This window comes from Giraffa tippelskirchi, chromosome 2 (assembly GCF_054371585.1).
Source record: "Giraffa tippelskirchi isolate mGirTip1 chromosome 2, T2T-mGirTip1v1.2.pri, whole genome shotgun sequence".
Lineage (NCBI taxonomy): Eukaryota > Metazoa > Chordata > Mammalia > Artiodactyla > Giraffidae > Giraffa > Giraffa tippelskirchi.
The window spans coordinates 228,922,909-228,945,351 of record NC_137276.1 but is presented as its reverse complement, the minus strand read 5'-3'; the positions used below and the strand labels follow the sequence as shown (position 1 = coordinate 228,945,351).

The 22,443-nt window shown below is 39.9% G+C and overlaps 1 long non-coding RNA gene across 2 annotated transcripts in view; it reads left to right on the top strand.

Moving 5' to 3' along the window:
- Positions 1-22,443, top strand: part of LOC145532907 (uncharacterized) — a 200,610-nt gene that overhangs the window by 26,939 nt on the left and 151,228 nt on the right. The window contains exons 1-2 of one of the 2 annotated variants that reach the window (XR_014073701.1): positions 3,049-3,172; positions 4,646-4,813. This is a non-coding gene — a long non-coding RNA (uncharacterized LOC145532907). Of the gene's footprint in view, positions 1-3,048; positions 3,173-4,645; positions 7,183-22,443 lie in introns of those variants that run through there. The other variant, XR_014073702.1, reaches the window with a different exon arrangement.

Genomic DNA, 22,443 nt, shown 5'->3' with positions numbered 1-22,443 from the left:
GCCAAGGCCTCCCCATCACAAGTGGGGATGGAGGGGTGAGTTGGGAGACATCATTTAACCTGATACATGTGGATGGATGGTGTTGCATCAGGCGGTCCACATGCCATGAAGAAATAATGCCAGGCAGCAGAAGACAGCATGAAGAGGACAGCCAGGAAGGAGGACCCGACATATCATAGAAGGCTTCTCTGAGGACGTGACATTTGGGCTCATATTTGCGTATAGTTAAGGAACCTGGCATGAAACATGTTACAGGTGGCTCTTTTGGAAGCTCCCTTCACAGAATGCTAGGGAAGGAAGTCAAGGCAGCAAGGAATTTGGATTTTGTTGGGAAATGTGAAGCTGTAAGAAGACGCCTTTACTGGGATCTTGTCTTCAACTTACATACACTTTCTATATCCTCCACATTGTGTGTGTGTGTGTATGTGTACTGTATTCTTTTATGAATAATCATTCAGATATGGCCACAAGATGAGACCAAAGAGGCTCAGGAAAAAACAAAACAACGTTTATTATAGTCACAGGTTCTGGGGACTAGCGGCAGGACCTTATGGGAAAGACCCCAGAGTGGTCAGGAGGCAGAAGGTGGGGGTGGAGGGGCAGCCGTGAGGCCTTGGTCTTTGAGGTTTCCTCAGGGAAGAAAAGGCTTCCCTGGAGGCTCAGAAGGTAAAGAATCAGCCTGCAATGCAGGAGACACGGGTTCGATCCTTGGGTCGGGAACATCCTGTGGCGTAGGGAATGGCAACCCACTCCGTTATTCTTGCCTGGAAAATTCCATGAACAGAGGGGCCTGGCAAGCTGCAGCCCTTGGGGTCGCCAAGAGTCAGACACGGCTGAGAGACTAACGCACACACGCAGGAATGACAAAGCAGGGTGGATGCACAGCTTAGGATTGGCCTAGTCGGAGTGATTCCCATGGGCTTTGGGCTCTGGGGTTTGGCCTAGTGCTGAAGGGAAAGGGGTATTTCCCCCTGGGGTGTGAGGGCCAAGAAGAGGAGTTGTGGTTTTGGACTGGTTAATTCATCTGTCAAGACAGACTCCTGACTAGGCCCTTGGCTATCCCTAAGGAAGGCAACCGGAAAGATTTGTTTTAGAATGTCAAGACATCATTATGTAACCGGGAAGGGGTAATTTTTTTTTCTATTTTTTGGGGGAGAGGGGAGTTAATTTTAAATTTACCCTGGATCTGCTTTTGTGACTCACACCCTTTTTTGTTATTATAAACGTCCACAGTGGTCTGCCTCAGGGAGATAACCTGATCCACCCCCCTGTGAAGGACTGTAAGGAAGTGAAATTAACACATCCCTCTGCCTGAGGCTTGCCATTCCAGGGGACATTTGCAAGGGTTGAATAGTCTTTTTACTTTGTTTCCTCACCTCCCCCAGCACCCCCCACCCCCCCCACAACCTTCATCTCCGATCCATAAGATAGCCTGGCAACCAGGCCCTGACAAGATGGATATTTTGAGGCACTAGCCTGCCATCTCCTTGGTCAGCTGGCTCCCTGATTCAAGTCTCTTCCTTGCCTCAACCCCTGGTCTCTCGCAATCACTGGCCTGTCCTTTGCGGCGGGCAGAGCGAGCTTGGACTCGGTAACAACTACATACAGAAAAATTGAAAAAAAAAACCACAAAACCCTACCATTCAGTATATCTCCGCATTCTTTTAAAAAATATTTATGTATTTATTGAGGTATAGTTGTGTCAGGGGAGTGTAGTCTCGGTTCTGTTTTGTCACAGCAAAGATTTGAAGCGACGGATGTTAAAGCCCTCGGCGTGTCACAGCTCTTGGACAGTCCGTGTTATAGTTCTCGGACAGCTCAGTTTTATTTAGAAAATAAAGGAACATACATCCTTGAGGCGTGAGGGCATGCCAACCCAAAAGACGCAAAGAGAAGAGAAGAGAGAGAGAGAGAGACCCCGGCCCTTTGGCTCCTCTTTTTATATGTTTTTTCTCCCCCTGGGCCTGCCCTATGTAGTTGGGCAGCCAGGAGTGCTGTTTGTTCTACCTGAGGTCCTCACTCCGGTCCTCGGACCTTCCTTTGTTCTGTTTTCGCGGGCTTTTCCCTTCTTTGTCTTTTAGCCACCACGCTTCTGGACTCCTTTTGCCTATTCTAACTACCTAACAGTTGCTTTACCACATTGCGTTAGTTTCTGCTATACAACACAGTGAATCAGCCTTCTCTCATTTCTCCCTCCCACCCACCACCCCATCCCACCCCCTCTAAATATCACAGAGCACCGAGCTCAGCTCCTTGCGCTGTACAACAGGTTCCCACTAGCAATCTATTTTACACATGGTCGTGTACATATGTCAACCTGCAAATCCCAGTTCATCCCCCGCCTTCCTCCTCCATGTCTATACACATGCTCTAGGTCTGCGTCTCTGTTGTCACCCTGCAGACAGGTTCATCTGTACCATTTTTCTAGATTCCACATTTACGTCGTTGATATGTGGTAGCCGTGTGTTGGGGAAACAAACTCACTCAGAGGGACAATGCAGATAGTGGAGTGCAGTTTATTACACCAGTGGGCCCAAGGCAGAGTCTCCTCTTAGCCAAGGACCCCGACCGACTTTGGTGAAAAACCTTATATACCTTAAGTGTACTGCTCACCCTGGAGGAGGAAATGGCAGCCCACTGTAGTATCCTTGTCTGGAGAATTCCATAGACAGAGGAGCCTGGTTGCTATAGTCCATGGGGTCTCACAGAGTCAGACACGACTGAGAGACAGCATGCACGCACGCACCCACATACTGCTCAAGCCCACATCCCCAAATTCCTTAAACCTAGCGTGGAAAGTGTTAAAGAGAGGTACAATTAGGTTACAGCCATGATCCACAATCAGGAGGGTCCGCCGGTTATACATTGTAGCCTCCACCAATGGGTGCCATACAGATTACAAAGGTGATTGACTACATAGGGGATTACGACATTCTTTTTGGTGACGGGAAATCTTGGTATGGAATCTGGTGTTTATTAGTCCAGGAGGCCAGTTTGGCTGTAGGTATGTTATCCCCATGGCTACCAGGCACATAGTCCAAAGTTCACTGAGGGTGCAAGATGGAGGCAGCTCGGCCTGTTCCCTTCCTCCCTCAGATACACATATATCCACATTCTTACCTACACATCAGGAACAGGGAACAGACACCAGTGCCCCGGGGTTTCCCTCACTGTAAGTCCCTATGACAAGTGTTGGGGGCATAAACAGATGCCCTAGCACTCCTGCCCTGATGCCAGCCCTGTCACATCAACCCACGGATGGCATCAAAGGGGAGGCGGACCCTGCTGGCTCCACAGTCCAGTTCTCCGGGCTCACTCCAAAGCTCCTGAAATCCGTGTTTTGTGACACTGACAAGAAAGTTAAAATGGACTTTGCAAATCAAAACAGAGTGGGTGTCAAAGGAGCCGAGTGAAGCCCAGTCAGAGGAGGGGCGATTTTCATGGGACATTAGGAAACAAGCAGTACACGGGTATGGGCACAGTGTTGAGTGTGGGTGAACTGGGGACAGGATTGGCTCAGCGGTAAAGTATCTGCCTGCAGTGCAGGAGCCACAGCAGATTTGGGTTCAATCTCTGGGTCGGGAAGATCCCCTGGAGGAGGGCATGGCAATCGACTGCAGTATTCTTGCCTGGAGAGTCTCATAGACAGGAGCCTGGTGGGCTACAGTCCGTAGAGTCACAAAGAGTCAGACATGACTGAAATGACTCAGCACACATGCCGTCATGTGGAAAGAGCACTTAGTGCCCCCAGTGGAGCAGTGGGAACAAAGCAGAGCCCCGATGACCAAAGACTTCAGAGGAGGAGCAGTGTGAAATGGAATCGAGGATGAGAGTTTAGGTCTGGCAAGAGTTAGTAACAAGATTACCAAAGAAAAAAAACGGGTTTTCAGATGGACGCTGAGGATCAGTTTGCCCTTCTGTGTGACGCACTGTGTGTACACAGTGACCTGGCATGTGACATGTGGCAGGAATGGGTACTTTCCCTGGTATTTGCAATACCTGCTGCAGCAACCTTCATTTCAAGGTGTGTTCTGGGGCTTCCCATGCCAGGGCAGTAACCTGGGGGCAGAAGGGCTTCTGTTAGAGAGGGGCTTACCCAGAGTGCATCACTGTGTTTGCCGGAATCTGCACAGAATACCTGAAGATCAACAGTTCATTTTAGACAGATGCGTGCTAAGTGCTAAGTCAATTCACTTATGTCCGACTCTTTGCGACCCTACATACTGTAGCCCACCAGGCTCCTCTGTCCATGGAATTCTTCAGGCAAGAATACTAGAGTGGGTAGCCATTCCCTTCTTCAGGGGATCTTCATAACCCAGGGATCAAACCCAGGTCTCCAGCACTGCAGGCAGATGCTTTGCAGTCTGAGCCCCAAGGGAAGCCCTAGAGGGTAGAGTGTAAGAAAAATACCAAACTACTGACATGAAGGGTGAGAGAGGATGGAGTTAATTCAAATTAATTGAGGCCAACAAGATTACTGATGAGAATCCAAATAATACTACACTGTGATTTGTCAAGACTAGGCTGATGAAGTTATCATTTTCCTAGCCTCGATGACCTTAAGTTGAGTTTTTCTTCTAAACTGAATTTATTTTGTATTTTTTCATTACATTATTTAATTAATTCCACTTTTTTCTCCCTTTAGAGAGTTATCTGGTGAAAGAAAAACACTTCTGAATTCCAAGATCATGCTGTCTAAAGGAAAGGAGATTAGAAGTTGTTTTTTGGTGAACTTGATGGTTTCAGCCAGCTGACGTTGGAGACGAAGATGTATTTCCGATGGGTGCTGTGGTGTAAGCAAATATTATCTTCTGTAAGTTGATACTGCTGAGTCCTTCCTTGTATCAGTGCATCAGGGGGAAGTGTAAAATTTGAAGTACTTCTTGCCTCTTTTTAAGTCTACTTTAGAATATAGACAAAAACTGCATCTATGTTGCTTCTTGGTTACAATGCATCAAAAGTGAGGCACTGGTAACTGTTGGGAGAAGCTCCTGGTCTGAGCTCTAGAGGTCCAAGTCTCTGATGAACTTGGGGATTTTGCTTGAAACCTCTTGGTATTATAGGAAGGCCTTGTTCTGTCAGTTTTGCTTATGTGATGTACTTGGGTTTCTTGGATGCTTCCTTTCCTTTAGATTTAGATTATTGCTCTTAATAAGTAAGATTCTCTTTATGTCACTCCACGTTTTGTTATATGCTGACCTGCAATGGAGTAATTGTGTTTGTCGTATTTTTGTATTATCTCTGGCATGGCATTTAAAAATAGTTTTAATTTAAAATGTTATGTCACAAAATTATGAAATATTTTTGGGAAAGGAACCTTCAAAAACTATCGCCTAGCTATTTAGAAATGGCAGCTATTATTATTTTGCTATCAATTCATATGCTTTTTTTTCATATTGCACATACTGTTTGAAATCCTGAGCAATATTTAAGAAAAAAACATTAAAAGTGAGTAAATAAAATATATACATCTCTTCTTCCCTCCTTTGCCCCATGACAACTAATTCCCTTTCAAGGAGACATCTGATATCATCTCTGGTTTTCTAATTTACTGGACCTTTCAGATTATTTTTATTGTTTATAATTTTTTTCTATTAAGCAATATTTGATGAATACTTTAATGAAGGTCCTTACACATATGTTGTTTCTCATATGTGTATTTGGTTTGAAAGTAAAGGCTACAACTCAGTACCTACAGCAAAAACTGACTCTTTTTCTTGCTATGCAAGGGAAAAGAGTAGCTGTGGGATATAGCTGTATCAAAATTAAGCAAAAGCTGATCTTATATAGGGCTTGGGAAGCATTGAGTCCAGGGATTGACAGAATTCCAGAAGCGACAGTGTTTAAGGATTGGTTGACCTTCAGTTGCAGAACCTTGGCAATGGCATGTGCCTTTAAGAAGTGCAGTTAGTAAATCTCATTTCCACTGATTGACTGAAATGACTTTGAAAAAAAGTTGTAGCGAATTGTTTTTGTCTTGGGACTATGGCCAGAGAACAGTCATCTTTTCCTTTCTTGAATTTAGAGTATAGAAACTTTAAAATGTCATTTTCATGAGAAATTCCTGGGAATGGAATTGCTGGGTCAAACAGTATGTGCTTTCTGTATTTTGATTGACTTCCAAGAGGTTTACCAACTTATACACCAACTAGCAATGAATGACAGTGTTATTCCCATAACGTGGTGTATCATAAAGTTTTTGGTCTTTGTTAACCTGAAAGGTAAAATACAGTACTTTCTTGAAGTTTTAGCTTCTCCGTTTCTTAGTATAAATGAACTTGAGAAACTTTGTACATGATTCAAAGCCATCATATGTATTTTCTATAATTTTTTGCTAACATCTGCCCATTTTCAATAGGGTTTTTAATGTTGATTTTAAAGGACTCTTTATATATTAATTAGACCTTTACATTAAGAGTTGTAAATATTTTCTCTATATGTTGTCTTTTGACTTCGTTTATGACGTTTATTCAGTGGAGAGGAGCATATAAAAGCCTGCTTTTACACAGTTGGGTTGATCAATTTTTTATTGTCTTTCAGGTTTAATGGTATAGTTGGAAAGACTTTTTAATTTTAAGAATATACTGTTTTTCCATGCTTTGTCCTAGTGCTTTTATAGTATAACTTTCTATCATTCTTCTGGGCTTTTATATTGGTACACATATTAAGGAGGATTATACTTTTTCAGGTAGCAACCTAGTTGTCTCAACACTATTAGAAAATAGATATTTCTTCATTAATCAGAAATGTCATCTTTGCTTCAAACTATTTTTCCATAAATGTGGAAATTTATTTCAAATTTTTCTCTTCTGATCTATTGATTTATCTGTTGACTTTTTCATTTAACATGATACTATGAGCATCTTTGTAATTGGTAACCAGACTTCTTGCTTATCACTGTGATATTTCTATCAAGTGAACATTCTATAATTTACTCAACAGTCTCCTTCTTCTTGTCCAATATTTAACATTAGTAAGATTTTGGTTACAAACCAATAAATTGATTTCCAAAACTTTACCTCTATTTATTCCATAAATAACCAGTTGTGAAGGCTACTCTCTTAACCTGCTTTATCTGACCACTACTTACACATGCAGATCACAGTGTAGATTTTTTCATGGAAACATTTTCATGGAAACATGAGTTAGATCTCTAAGGGAGTTGGTAAAAAAAAAGAAAAAGAAGGCTGAAAAAAGTCCTTCAGCAACCAAATATCTGTCATAAAATGGAAAAGAAAAATCTATTGGATCTTTAAACTTTTCTTTTGAATTAGAACATCTAGAACTTAAAGAGAAATGTTATACTCAGTTCCAAGTGCTAGTCAAAAATCAAAATTTTTTGTGGATGATTCTGAAACATTGGTTGAGCCGTTATGGTGCCAAATTTGTAAGTGTGCAGATGTGTGTAAAAATATGTGGGGTGTGAGTATGTGTGTTGTGCTCCCCAGAGAATAACACCAACATGTGTGTGCTTCCTAGAATGGTTGTAAATTTTATTTACAAGAGATTCTACTGATTTATTCTAAGGGAGAAAAGAGTATTACTACCTCTTCCTTTCCATGCCTGCTGAAATGAAGTTCCAACTCAGAAACAAATTCCTTTTTCCTGGATTTAAGTGTGTCTCGCTGGTTAGGGATGGATCCATCTGAAGTCAGGCAGTCTGATAACTCCATCTTTATCTGTACATATTTTAGAGAAAAAGTTCCTCTCCAGGCATTAAATGGTGTCTCGAATTTATTTTAAAACACAGCAGTCATCACTTTTATCAGGGATTATTTGTTACTTAAGTGAATGTGTGTTCCTTTTATGAGCCCCCAAATCCTCATTGGCAATAAGTCATTAATCTCCTTACACTGGGGTAGATAGGAGCTCCTGGCCACAGACAGTCAAAGTTACTCACCCAAGGTCATATGGCAAGTCACTGCTGGTGAGGTAATGGTTATGAATTATAGCATGAACTCAGTGGACTGCAGAGAGTACAATTGTATATGACTGCTTAAATTACTTCTCATGCTAAAAGTTTTAAAAAGAGAAGAATAAAGAATAATGAATGACTGGTTTGATGGAGGTCTCTCATTTTATTCTGGGTAAATTCAGAAAAAAATGCCTTGCCTTCTTCACTCCTGTGAATGTCTATATTCTTCTTCCAAAGGGTTGATAGGCGAAGGAATGTGGAGAGCCAGCAAATACTTGTAGACTATGTGGGAGTTTTCTAGTCATCTATCATCTTCGTGACATTAGACCATCATTTCGAGGATCGTCAGTGATATCTCAAACTGACGAACCTCCTTACATTTCATGAAATGTGATGTCAGTAAAAGTTGTCAGACAAGGCTTCTTAGGGAAAGAGGAGGGTACAAAGAAGATGGTAAACAGAGCTGCCTAACAAACCTACCATTTTGTTCCATCATGAAGAAGATCCCAGCTTGCCTGAGATCTTGTAGGTTCCGACTTCTGAGGGTGGGATACCAAGTCAGGTTGCATTTGCCAGCTGCCACCTGGAACTATGTTAACAAAATCTGTTTGGGAGCTTGTCCTCTTTAAGGACTCTCCAGGATAAACATTAGACTCTCATAGGAGAGTCAGAAATAGAGGTGTCATTCAGGAACCAGGCTGAACCACTTCTCCACCACAATACTTTCTCAATGTTTTTGAAGAATGCCAATTCTGAGCCTCATCTCTAGAGTCTGACTCAATAATTCTGGGATGAGGTTTGCTAATATCTATTTTAACAAGGGCTTCAGTTGATTCCAGGTAAGGCTGAAGTTCTGGTGTTCTTTAACGTAAGTGTGATCACACTACAGTAATATGACCAGGTTAGTGACGATAAGTGATTCATTTTTAGGTGATGATTTGAATGTTGCCTCATGGCTCAGACAGTAAAGAATTCACCTGCTGGGAGACTTTAATACTCCACTCACACATACAGATACATCAACTAAACAGAAAATTAACAAGGAAACACAAACTTTAAATGATACAATAGACAAGTTAGATTTAATTGATATTTACAGGACTTTCCACCCCAAAACAATCAATTTCACCTTTTTCTCAAGTGCACATGGAACTTTCTCCAGGATAGATCACATCCTGGGCCATAAATCTAGCCTTGGTAAATTAAAAAAAATTGAAATCATCCCAGTCATCTTCTCTGACCACAATTCAGTAAGATTAGACCTCAATTACAGGAAAAAAACTATTAAAAATTCCAACATATGGAGGCTAAACAACACGCTTCTGAATAACCAACAAATCACAGAAGAAATCAAAAAAAGAAATCAAAATATGCATAGAAACAAATAAAAATGAAAACACAACAACCCAAAACCTATGGGACACTGTAAAAGCAATGCTAAGGGGAAGGTTCCTAGCAATACAGGCGTACCTCAAGAAACAAGAAAAAAATCAAATAAATAACCTAACTCTACACCTAAAGCAACTAGAGAAGGAAGAAATGAAGAACCGCAGGGTTAGTAGAAGGAAAGAAATCTTAAAAATTAGGGCAGAAATAAATGCAAAAGAAACAAAAGAGACCATAGCAAAAATCAACAAAACTAAAAGCTGGTTTTTTGAGAAGATAAACAAAATTGACAAACCATTAGCCAGACTCATCAAGAAACAAAGGGAGAAGAATCAGATCAACAAAATTAGAAATGAAAATGGAGAGATCACAACAGACTACACAGAAATACAAAGGATCATAAGAGACTACTACCAACAGCTATATGCCAATAAAATGGACAACTTGGAAGAAATGGACAAATTCTTAGAAAAGTATAACTTTCCAAAACGGAACCAGGAAGAAATAGAAGATCTTAACAGACCAATCACAAGCACAGAAATCGAAACTGTAATCAGAAATCTTCCAGCAAACAAAAGCCCAGGACCAGACGGCTTCACAGCGGAATTCTACCAAAAATTTAGAGAAGAGCTAACACCTATCCTACTCAAACTGCAGAAAATTGCAGAAGATGGTAAACTTCAAACTCATTCTATGAGGCCACCATCACCCTAATTCCAAAACCAGACAAAGATGCCACAAAAAAAGAAAACTACAGGCCAATATCACTGATGAACATAGATGCAAAAATCCTTAATAAAATTCTAGCAAACAGAATCCAACATCATGTTAAAGAGATCATACATCATGACCAAGTGGGCTTTATCCCAGGAATGCAAGGTTTCTTTAACATCCGCAAATCAATCAATGTAATACATCACATTAACAAATTGAAAGATAAAAACCGTATGATTATCTCAATAGATGCAGAAAAAGCCTTTGACAAAATTCAACATTCATTTATGATACAAGCCCTCCGGAAAGCAGGAATAGAAGGAACATACCTCAACATAATAAAAGCTATATATGACAAACCCACAGCAAACATTATCCTCAGTGGTGAAAAATTGAAAGCATTTCCCCTAAAGTCAGGAAGAAGGCAAGGGTGCCCACTTTCACCACTACTATTCAATATAGTTTTGGAAGTTTTGGCCACAGCAATCAGAGCTGAAAAAGAAATAAAAGGAATACAGATAGGAAAAGAAGAAGTAAAACTCTCACTGTTTGCAGATGACATGACCCTCTACATAGAAAACCCTAAAAATTCTACCAGAAAATTACTGGAGCTAATCAATGAATATAGTAAAGTTGCAGGATGTAAAATTGACACACAGAAATCCCTTGCATTCCTATACACTAATAATGAGAAAACAGAAAGAGAAATTAAGGAAACAATACCATTCACCATTGCAACAAAGAATAAAATACTTAGGAATATATCTACCTAAGGAAACAAAAGACTTATATACAGAAAACTATAAAACACTGATGAAAGAAATCAAAGAGGACACAAACAGATGAAGAAATATACCGTGTTCATGGACTGGAAGAATTAATATAGTGAAAATGAGCATACTACCCAAAGCAATCTATAGATTCAATGCAATCCCTATCAAGCTACCAACGGTATTTTTCACAAAACTAGAACAAATCATTTCACAATTTGTATGGAAATATAAGAAACCTCGAATAGCCAAAGCAATCTTGAGAAAGAAGAATGGAGCTGGAGGAATCAACCTGCCTGACTTCAGGCTCTACTACAAAGCCACAGTCATCAAGACAGTATGGTACTGGCACAAAGATAGAAATATAGATCAATGGAACAAAATAGAAAGCCCAGAGATAAATCCACACACCTATGGACACCTTATCTTCGACAAAGGAGGCAAGAATATACAATGGAGAAAAGACAATCTCTTTAACAAGTGGTGCTGGGAAAACTGGTCAACCACTTGTAAAAGAATGAAACTAGAACACTTTCTAACACCATACACAAAAATAAACTCAAAATGGATTAAAGATCTAAATGTAAGACCAGAAACTATAAAACTCCTAGAGGAAAACATAGGCAAAACACTCTCCGACATAAATCACAGCAGGAGCCTCCATGACCCACCTCCCAGAATATTGGAAATAAAAGCAAAAATAAACAAATGGGACCTAATTAAAATTAAAAGCTTTTGCACAACAAAGGAAACTATAAGCAAGGTGAAAAGACAGCCTTCAGAATGGGAGAAAATAATAGCAAACGAAGCAACAGACAAACAATTAATCTCAAAAATATACAAGCAACTCCTGCAGCTGAATTCCAGAAAAATAAACGACCCAATCAAAAAATGGGCCAAAGAACTAAACAGACATTTCTCCAAAGAAGACATACAGATGGCTAACAAACACATGAAAAGATGCTCAACATCACTCATTATTAGAGAAATGCAAATCAAAACCACAATGAGGTACCATTTCACACCAGTCAGAATGGCTGCTATCCAAAAGTCTACAAGCAATAAATGCTGGAGAGGGTGTGGAGAAAAAGGAACCCTCTTACACTGTTGGTGGGAATGCAAACTAGTACAGCCACTATGGAGAACAGTGTGGAGATTCCTTAAAAAACTGGGAATAGAACTGCCATATGATCCAGCAATCCCACTGCTGGGCATACACACTGAGGAAACCAGAATTGAAAGAGATGCGTGTACCCCAATGTTCATCGCAGCACTGTTTACAATAGCCAGGACATGGAAACAACCTAGATGTCCATCAGCAGACAAATGGATAAGGAAGTTTTGGTACATATACACAATGGAATATTACTCAGCCATTAAAAAGAATACATTTGAATCAGTTCTATTGAGATGGATGAAACTGGAGCCCATTATACAGAGTGAAGTAAGCCAGAAAGAAAAACACCAATACAGTATACTAATGCATATATATGGAATTTGAAAGATGGTAACGATAACCCTATATGCAAGACAGAATAAGAGACACAGATGCGTAGAACAATCTTATGGACTCTGAGGGAGAAGGTGAGGGTGGGACGTTCTGAGAGAATAACATTGAAACATGTATATTATCATATGTGAAACAGAACACCATTCCAGGTTCGATGCATGAGACAAATGCTCAGGGCTGGTGCAATGGGATGACCCAGAGGGATGGGATGGGGAGGGAGGTGGGAGGGGGGTTCAGGATGGGGAACACATGTAAACCCATGGCTGATTCATGTCAGTGTATGGCAAAAAACACTACAATATTGTAAAGTAATTAGCCCCCAACTAAAATAAATAAATTTACTGAAAAAAAAAAAAAAAAAAAGAACCCACCTGCTAATGCAGGAGATATAAGAGACACAGTTTCAATCCCTGGGTTGGGAAGAACCCCTGGAGAAGGAAATGGCAACCCACTCCAATATTTTTGCCTGGAGAATCCTAAGAATAGAGTAGCCGGAGGGCTACGGTCCACGGGTTAACAAAGAGTCGGACACGATTGAGTGACTAAGAACAGGCACACAACTTCACACGTTACAGATTTATACATCCATTCAATTCTATGTGCAAACAAATACAAGCAAACAGACAGCAAATGCATAATGCTGTGCGGGGGTGGATTTTTTGGCATATTGTATTTAGGGGAAAAACCAAGTTCTGAAGATTTGATGCGAGTCCATTTAAAATTCCTAGTTTTCCTAGAAATCTTGGAGGGGGTTACTGAATGGTCCACCTCAAGACTGAAAAGGGCAAAAGGACAGACCGAAGGGCAAACAATGATTTCATTATACAAATGAAATGGGAAAACGCAGTGAAATTCTATCCATCCCTCAGGACTGACTCCATTTAGAGGTTGGAAGAGCAGCCTAGAGTGATCTTACACTTATGGCCTCTATAACTATCAGTCTCGAGCAACTGTGGAAGGGTTATGACTAAGGATGAAAGAACCATCACGTAAGTTTTGAACTTTAATTACGGTTCTGCTGGGTACATAAGAAATAAAATAGATGATCAATCCAAATGAGCCATCCCCTGGTGAATCGTGAACAAGGAGTAGCTAAGGAGGTAAATGCAATCATCAGGGAAAACCAAATAAAAGTGTAAGTAATGAGTTTCAGTTTAGTTTTAGGGACTAACTGTTAAGTACACCAGGTGATGTCACCCATGTTCTATGTTAAAGAAGATGTCAGAAGGAACTGACTCAGACAAGTCCCAAATGCTCTAAAGAAGGCTTCCTTCCATGTTCTTCATGGTCCATTACAGTTTAAAGGACTTTCCACATTGAAACAGATATCATGCTATCCAGATTACAGATGAGGAAACTGAGTCTCATCGAGATGAAATGGCATCTAGCTTTTTACTGTCAGAGCCTGTCGTTCAGCACCAACTCAGCATCTCATTTACACACTGAGGCTCAGCTCCTGTTTATGGAGGACCAACCCTAAGTAAGTCACAGTGCTGTGTTTCAAGGCAAGTCAGTGACCTCTGACCGTAAAAATGGTTGCAGGAATCTCTTACCATTCCTTGATTGTTCTTTAGTCTTCAGCAAGTCTGTGAAGAATTCAGTGGAAAGACTTTGAAAATTGCTTAACATTTTAATCATTAATATTGTCACAGCCTTAAATTAGATACCTGTGAAAACGAAATAAAAAATTTAAAGCGGGGAACTCCGAATTTTGTTGATTCACTTTGCAGAATGGCACCTTCAACTGATGTGAGAGAATTCTGCCAACAAACCATTGTTCAGTGCACAACAGACTGCTAATTACTCAGAGAGACACACCTTTTCAACAAAGAATGGTACATTTTAATTACCTTTAAGTAACAAGCTTCGTCTCCTCCGGCCCTCCCCCGCCACCACCTACATTCCATCAGCACTTATCCCAGAGCTGGCTCGAGTTTTAATAGGTTCATAATAGAAATGTCTATGTATGAATAATAATAAAGATAAATTCTGTTTGCAAGTGCTTTCCTTGACATTTCATCTCCATAACAACTCAGGGACATATGCAAGGCAAGTATGATTATCTCTGCTTTAATGATGAGCAAACCAAGTCATGGTGAAGTTGGGGGATTTCCCAAAGTTTCAGGGGTCTATCAGGACTCAAGCTCAGGTTTTGTTTATTGGACAATATCCTATTCTGCACTTAAGAAATCAAGCTGTGCTATAACACAGAACACTCAGTACTAGGTCATGAAGACTCAGCCACTTGTGCTGTCCTGTTAGCTGTGTATTCTTAACTTTCTGTTACTCAGTTTGTTGCTGTTGTTTAGTTGATAAGTTGTGTCTGACTCTTTGTGACTCCACGGACCGTAGTCCACCAGGCTCCTTTGTCCATAGGATTTTCCAGGTAAGAATACTGGAATGGATTACCATTTCTTTCTCCAGGGGATCTTCCCAACCCAGGGATTAAACTTGTGTCTCCTGAATTGCAGAGAGATTCATTACTCTGGAGCCACCTGGGAGGCCCTGTTACTCAATTTATTCATCTTCAAAATGACCAAAGTAGCATCTGTAATATTATGAAGTTTTGGTGAGGATCTATAGTGGCAGAAAGCAAAGAGGAGCCAAAGAGCCTCTTCATGAGGGTGAAGGAGGAGAGTGAAAAAGCTGGCTTAAAACTCAATATTAAAAAACACTAAGATCATGGCATCTGGTCCCATGACTTCATGGCAAATAGAAGGGCAAAAGGTGGAAGCAGTGACAGATTTCTTCCTCTTGGGCTCTAAAATCGCTGCGATGGTGACTGTAGTCATGAAATTAGAAGATGCTTGCTTCTTGGCAATAAAGCTATGACAAACCTAGACAGTTTGTTAAAAAGCAAAGACATCTCCTTGCTGACAAAGGTCCATATAGTCAAGGTTATGGTCTTTCCAGTAGTCACGTACAGATGTGAGAGCTGGACAACAAAGAAGGCTGAGAGCCGAAGAATTGATGCTTTTGAACTGTGGTGCTGGAGAAGATTCTTGAGCTTCCCTTGAAAGCCAAGGAGATAAAATCAGTCAATCTGAAAGGAAATCAACACTGAATACTCTTTGGAAGGACTGATGCTGACACTGAAACTCCAATATTTTGGCCACCTGATGTGAACAGCTGACTCATTGGAAAAGACCCTGATGCTGGAAAAGATTGAAGGCAGAAGAAGAGGGTGACAGAGGATGAGATGGTTGGCTGCATCACCGATTCAATAGACATGAACTTGGGCAAATTCCAGGAGATGGTGAGGGACATGCCGTAGTCCATGGGGTTGGAAAGAGTTGGACGTGACTTGGCCACTGAACAACAACAAATGGAGATAATGCATGGGGAATTGATTTGAAATTTGTACACCGTTTGTGCTTTGCCTAGAGTCTTTGAATATGTGTCAATGGGTCTGTAAGACCTTTAACTTTATGCAAAAGTTAGTGTTTATTTGTATATAATGCAGTTTTGGGGGTTAGTACTGAAAATATAAGATTTTCACAGATTTCTGTGGTTAAAAAATTAAGTATTGCCACAAAACATTATGCAAAATGATATGGGTATATTATGTCTTTTCTGATTTTATAGTATATTTTTTCCAGAAAATGTTGGAAAGTAAAGCATGAAGAAGAAAATAATATTTACATGTATATGTATGACCCAGTCCCTTTGCTGTCCACCTGAGGCTGTCAAAACATTGTTGATCAGCTATACTCCAATATAAAATAAAAAGTTTAAAAATATAAATAAATTAGAAGAAAACAAAAGAGAGAAGAGAAGCATATCATCTAGAGAGAATGCTTATACCCATGTTACAATTTTAGTAGACATTATCTTCCAGTTTTTTCTTTAATGGACATTTAAAAATTTGGGGATACAGCATAAAAATGTATATAGTTTATCTGTACATGTTTGGAGTATATGTTTACAGGTTTGGGATCATTCTAAATGTGTGAACGTGATCTAGTGGTATAGTATTTTTTTATGTGCTATTTAATTCCTGACTTGAAGTCTCTTTATGACTTTATAATTTCTATACCTAATACTCTATACTTTTAGATTGTTTTTATTTCTGTCACTTTTACTATTTTATAATATAATATTTATGCTTCTACATGTGATTATACTATACATTCATGAATTTTATGCATTTTCTAAAGTCAGTCTTATGTTTCTTATTATTCAAATAGGTGTTCAATTATGAAGTATTTAATTCTCCCAGTTGTACTTTAACTTTTCACTGCCATGTTTTCAAAAATCCTACTAGGATTTAAAAAATTAGTTATATCTATTAATTACTGGGGACAAGGAAAGGAGAGTTTTCCTCTTTATGCTTTTAGCCCAGAATATGGCCTGTCCCTTCTTTTATTCAGTTCTTTTTATATCTTTCAGTTAAATTTTGTTATTTTCTTTACTGCTACTTCTAATAACTTGCCTCTTCCTTTACAGTCTTTACAGATTGTCATTTGTCTTTTAAAGACTTTTTGCAAGGCTAGAACTTTCAGAACAATTTTTGAATAACAGTGGCAGTAGTAGGTGTCACATCTTTTCCAAACATTAATGTGGGTATCTTAGCATTAATGATGGCTGGTTTAAAGTGAGGACCAGTGGTCTTTATCATGGTAAGGAATATTGGTACCTACTTCTGGTTTATTAAAAGATTGATAAAATCAATATTAGATGTTTAATTTATCAAATATGGCTTCCCAGTTTGCTCAGTGGTAAAGAACCTGCCTGCAATGCAGGAGACATGGATTTGATCCCTGGGTCAGGAAGATCCCCTGGAGAAGGAAATGCCACCCACTCCAGTATTCTTGCCCAGAAAATCCCACGGACAGAGGAGTCTGGCAGGCTACAGTCTATGGGGTCACAAAAGAGTTGGACATGGCTAACCAGCTAAACAACAGATTATCAAATACACTTTGAATTCTAAAGAGTTAATACTCTGTGACTTCTCTTTTGAGCGGATGCAGTGAGTCATTTGGGATTTCTGAAGTAAATCATTCTTGCATACTTAGAATAAATTCTTCTTGATCACAGTGTAATATTTTTAGAATACATTTCCAAATTAAATTGCTAATATTTCATTTAGAATTTGTCATCGATAATCATAAGGGAGATTGGTCTGTAGGTTTACTTTTCTGGGTTTTTTTTTTCACTATTTCAATATCATTATAAGAACTAGGAGAAGAAAAGGAAAAGTCTTCCATCCTTCTCAGCAAACTGTAGACAACTATGAAATTTGTTTCCCTAGTTATTCCTTCATTCAGCTTTTCTATATCTTTCACATTTTATAGAAAAATCATCTCAATTACTCGGTTTTCACATTTATCAGAATAAGAATGGGGGAGAAATCCGAGCACTTTCAGACACTTTTGGATATGACAGAATTTTTATTAAATATTCTGCATTCTGATCAAACTCTTTTTCTACCCTTATATTTCTTTTTTTTAAAGTATTGGTCTTTTCTATTGATTTTTGCCTGAAATGTGCATGTTTTGATTAGCCAGCCCAGGCCATGCTGAACATCAGCCCACTCTGTAGAATTAGGAGCAGTAATTCTAAGGGCCTTTATGAAGGCAGAAAGGGATAAACAGAAACCAGGTCACTGGGAGCAGGACATCAGAATCCAGTTCTAGCCCCAGGTGTTCATCTGTGAAATGTGAGTGCTGTAGACGTTCCCCAAATCCCAGAGCTAATGAAGGCATTCAATGCAAACAGGTAAACTCATTTGCTGTATAAGCATTGGCATCTTTTTAAAATTGAGCATTCTCTATTTTGAGTAAAAAAATAAAAGCTTTATGGCAGAAAAGTTGTAGAAATACTTAAAGTCCCTGTAAGTTTGTGGCAGGAAGAGTAATGGCTCCCCAAAGCTGTCCACATCCTGTCCCCAGAACCTGTGAGTGTATTACCTTCTGTGGCAATGGAGGATGCAGGATGCAGGTGGAATTGAAGTTGCTGATCAGCTGAACTTGCTGGGAAGATTATCCTGGGTTATCCTGGAGGGTCCAACGTAATCAGAAGGGGCCTTAAAAGTGGCAACAAGAGACAGAAGAGGTTAGACCAATGTGACACGTGAGGGATGAGAATGGTAACCTAAATGAACTCTAATGCCTCATTCGTGGCAGATAAAGAAATACATTTGTGATATGATTGTAAAGAAACAATGGATATTAGACATCTAAATGATGAAGTATTGACAGCAACTAGTACTAGTGATGATGATAATAACTAACATTTCCGAAGCATTTAACATGTGCCAGGTTCACTAGACCCTTGAGTTCTCACTACTATACTGTGGTGATGGTCACAATTTTTCTGTCTTACAAATGAGGAGACTAAGACTTGAGAGGCAGATCTTTAGCCAAGTCATATAATGAGCTTATGGCAGAGCCTGTTTCAAACTGTAGGACCAGACATCAGCAAGTTCAGTTCCTCTTCTTTGCTGTCCTCGGTGAATCTGAATAATTCAGGGTGGAGGGCATGGATGACTAGGTTCCTAGGATAGAAATCAACAGTAGACATGAGCATGTTTGAGAGCAAACCAGGATGAATCCTCAAAGGAAAAAGGCCCTGAATTATAGGGTGAGTCTAAGTTAAAGGACAATTTAGGGAGGGGTGGGACTTGGGAGACAGAAGAACAGATGTCCCTGCTGACATTCTTCATCAATGTGACACCAGGTCCCTGGTATGTGCATACCAGTTTATGTGGATTATTTGAGCTTGAACAAAATTTAGAATTTTACCAAGGTTTTCACAATGGCCATACTACAGAGAATGAATTGTATGCAAGTGTTTCATTGGGATTTGGTACTTTTTTATGTGTCTATAATAGGAGATGGAAAACAATCACTTATACTCACATCCTCAGAGTGCCCACCGCAGGCAACTAGAATGGATGTTATAGGCTGAGTCAGAATCTCCTTCATAATTTCAAAGGCTCTTAAGTTCTCTACTGACAAATAACCTTAAATTAAATGTTAAATTCTCTGTCCTTTACTATGGAAAAAAGGCATTCACAGGAAAGGCAAGAGAGGAAAAATATCCTTCCTTGTACAGGCATATAGTTGCCTTCTTTCAACTCTCCACTCATGCTTTAGTTTAGAATTTTCTTTTGTAAAAAGTTCTTGTCTCTCAGATCTAAGACACTCTGGTGGGTTCATCCAGTTACTAAATAGGGAACATTTATATGCATTCCTCATTTTAAAATAAATAAGATTGAGTGTCATCAGCACTGGCTTCAAATAGCCTCCTTAATTAGGTTAATCAAACCAAGGAAGCTCTAACCTTCAGTCGCTATATACATTTTAAAATTGTTTTATTGAAGGATAGTTGCTTTACAGTGTTGTGCCAGTTTCTGCCACACATCAACATGAATTATTTTAGAAGCACGATTTTCCAAGTGTTGGTCAGGATGGCAGAATGCTGAAGGGAAATGTACTGTTGCTTTTTGGTCACATGGTCATAGGATTTGCCCCTTTTATTTGATATTTTCACATTTATATGTTCACTACCTTTTTGACATGGACACTGGGACTTATATTTAAATCATGAGGACCTTAGGTTAAAGACAATAAAAAATATACCATTTTTTTGCATATTTAATGTTATAAACCTGTGGATGAAAATTCGAGAAAGAATCCTTCACTGACCTTGGCATTGGTAGGATGACCAATGCCAGGATATGTCATGTTGGATTTTACATAAAGTTGTCATAATTTACACTAGATTCGATTTGACCTCTAGATTATCCATTTCATGGTATAGTGAGTTATTCTACCACTTATGTGAAAGACAAAGCATTGCATTAATATGAGACTTCAGGCAGGTCAGGTTTCACCCCCAGCTTTTGGTGAATTTCCAAAGGAAGGACAGTGGCTAGGCCACAACCCACACCCTTGTTCCACGATGAGAGACATCTGTTTTGAATGGGCTGGGATCTCAGTTTTTTCCATATGGCCTGGGTCTCACCTTTGTCCTGTGCCCTGGAGAAGGTTCATTCTCCAGGTGGTCAAAGGAAAGGAATTGTATTCCTTTTTGGCACGTAAGCTCCTCAGTTCTAGGGTAGTTAAGGCACTATTAAACAGAACTTAGTGAGAATGCTAAGTGGACACACAGCATTTTCAGCTCAAAGTAGGGTAACCGGTGGTGAACATGTGGCTGTGCAAACACGTGGCTACTGTTACAGTCTGCATTGTTCTCTCCCCTTCCCCCACAAAGGACACTGAAGTCCTAGTCTTTGGTTTCTAGCACTTACTTGATGTGATGTGACCTTACTTGGCCACAGGGTCCTTGCAGATGATCAAGTTAGGATGAGGTCATTAGGGCAGCCCCTGATTCAATATAACTGGTGAACTTTTTAAAAAAGATAGACATTTGGACACACAGAGAGAAAACCCAGAGAGAAAACAATGTGAAGACACAGGAGGCTTGTCATCTGAGAGGCAAGGAAAGTTCCAAACTGCCAGAAACTGGGAGAGTCTCCTTTTTAGCCCTCAGGTGATGCCTTGACCTCAGATTTCTGGCATCCAGAAATTCAAGACAGTACATTTCTGTTATTTGAGCTCCCCGCTGGGCAGTACTTGTTACAGCAGCCTGCAGCAAACTAATACAGTCGTTTTCTTCCCAGTTCAACCACTTGTTTGAAAATTTTGACAATGGTAATTATCAGTAAATTTTCAAGCTGGACCATTGAGGCTCTGTGTCAGCAGTCCTGTGGGGGAGAGGACCAGATGATATTGTAGAGTTACTTCTAAACCAAAATACTAAGAATTCTACAGGCAAGTTCTTACAGAGGTGAATGTCCTTAAGGCTGCTTGTGCAAACGCTGATAGAGCTTTGGTGAACTGAGATTTGGTTTCTTTCATCTTTTTTTGACACTCCCCATTCCATTATAGAGGATGGTTTCCCCTACAGGCTTCATTATGAAATTAACCAGCACCACCACCACCCCACAAACCCATGTTATAACTTTGACCTTCCAATCTCTGATTTTCCAGTGGTATTATATATTATGTATTAGACTCAACAAAGAATTTTATCTTGTGGTCTGCTTAACAAAAGAACAAGATGCCATGTTTAATTATGTTCTGTCTAGACAGGTTTCTCTTTCAAAATAACTGCATTGAAGCTTATGGAAATGTCTGCTTTGCTAAGCGGATGGGTTCCAACCAGCGCCGCCCACCTTGAGAGAGTTTCCGAGTCTGGATTTCACAGTTGACATGTGTGCCCACGGGAACTGGAGGGGAAATCACCCAGCTTTTTTGGCAGTTTGCTGAGGCCCTGGCAATCTTCCATGGGAGATAATCAGACAGCTGAAATTAAAGGGAAGGATGAAAGAAGGAACAAAGGAAAAAGAAGGGAGAGAAGGAGAGGAGGGGAGGAAAGAGAAAGGATGAACATTTGAAAGGGAAAGCAGGAGGAGGGGGGATCAAAGAAAGTAAAATATCCAAGAGTGAAATTCCAGAGGACTCTCCAGAGTTTTTTTTTTTTTTTTCATGTATGTAATAAAGCCGTGATATCTATCTTAGACCACACTAAACCCATTCTCTACCGTGAGACTAGGGTGATATACACCACTGTGGATATTTCAGTTTTAAAAGTGCGATGAGACCTGATATGATACCACATTAAACACATCTCCTATTGATTCTTTCTAACCTTGCAAAACGAGCTGGGCGGTTAAGTACCTTTTACTCCAGCCCGGCTGCTGGGACCACAGATGTTAACTGCAGGGCTGAATTTCCTCCGGAGGTCAGCAGACAGGGCAAGTGGGAGGTGATGGAGGGAACATCTTCTGGTCAGGGGACTATTTACCCTAGCTGCCCTCAAATACAGTTTGAGGACACATGTCTGGACAAGTCTGAATCATGAAGAAATTAAATCAAGCCTCACTACCTCGCTACCCAAAGCTTACCCAGCCTCACGGATGTGTGTGCCTCATTAAAACAAGCAGTCTGTTACAGAAGCAGGTGATTCCTGGTTTGGAAGGCTAAAGTTATCTCTTAGTTGCAAAGCTTATTTTTCTCTAAGTTATGGTTTTGTTTCAAATAATAAGAGACATAGAACCACACTGCAATTCCATCTACTCATCTTGGATGTCTGTGCTAACACCTCTGTCCTTACAGTCTTGTTCTGCCTGTGTGTTGACG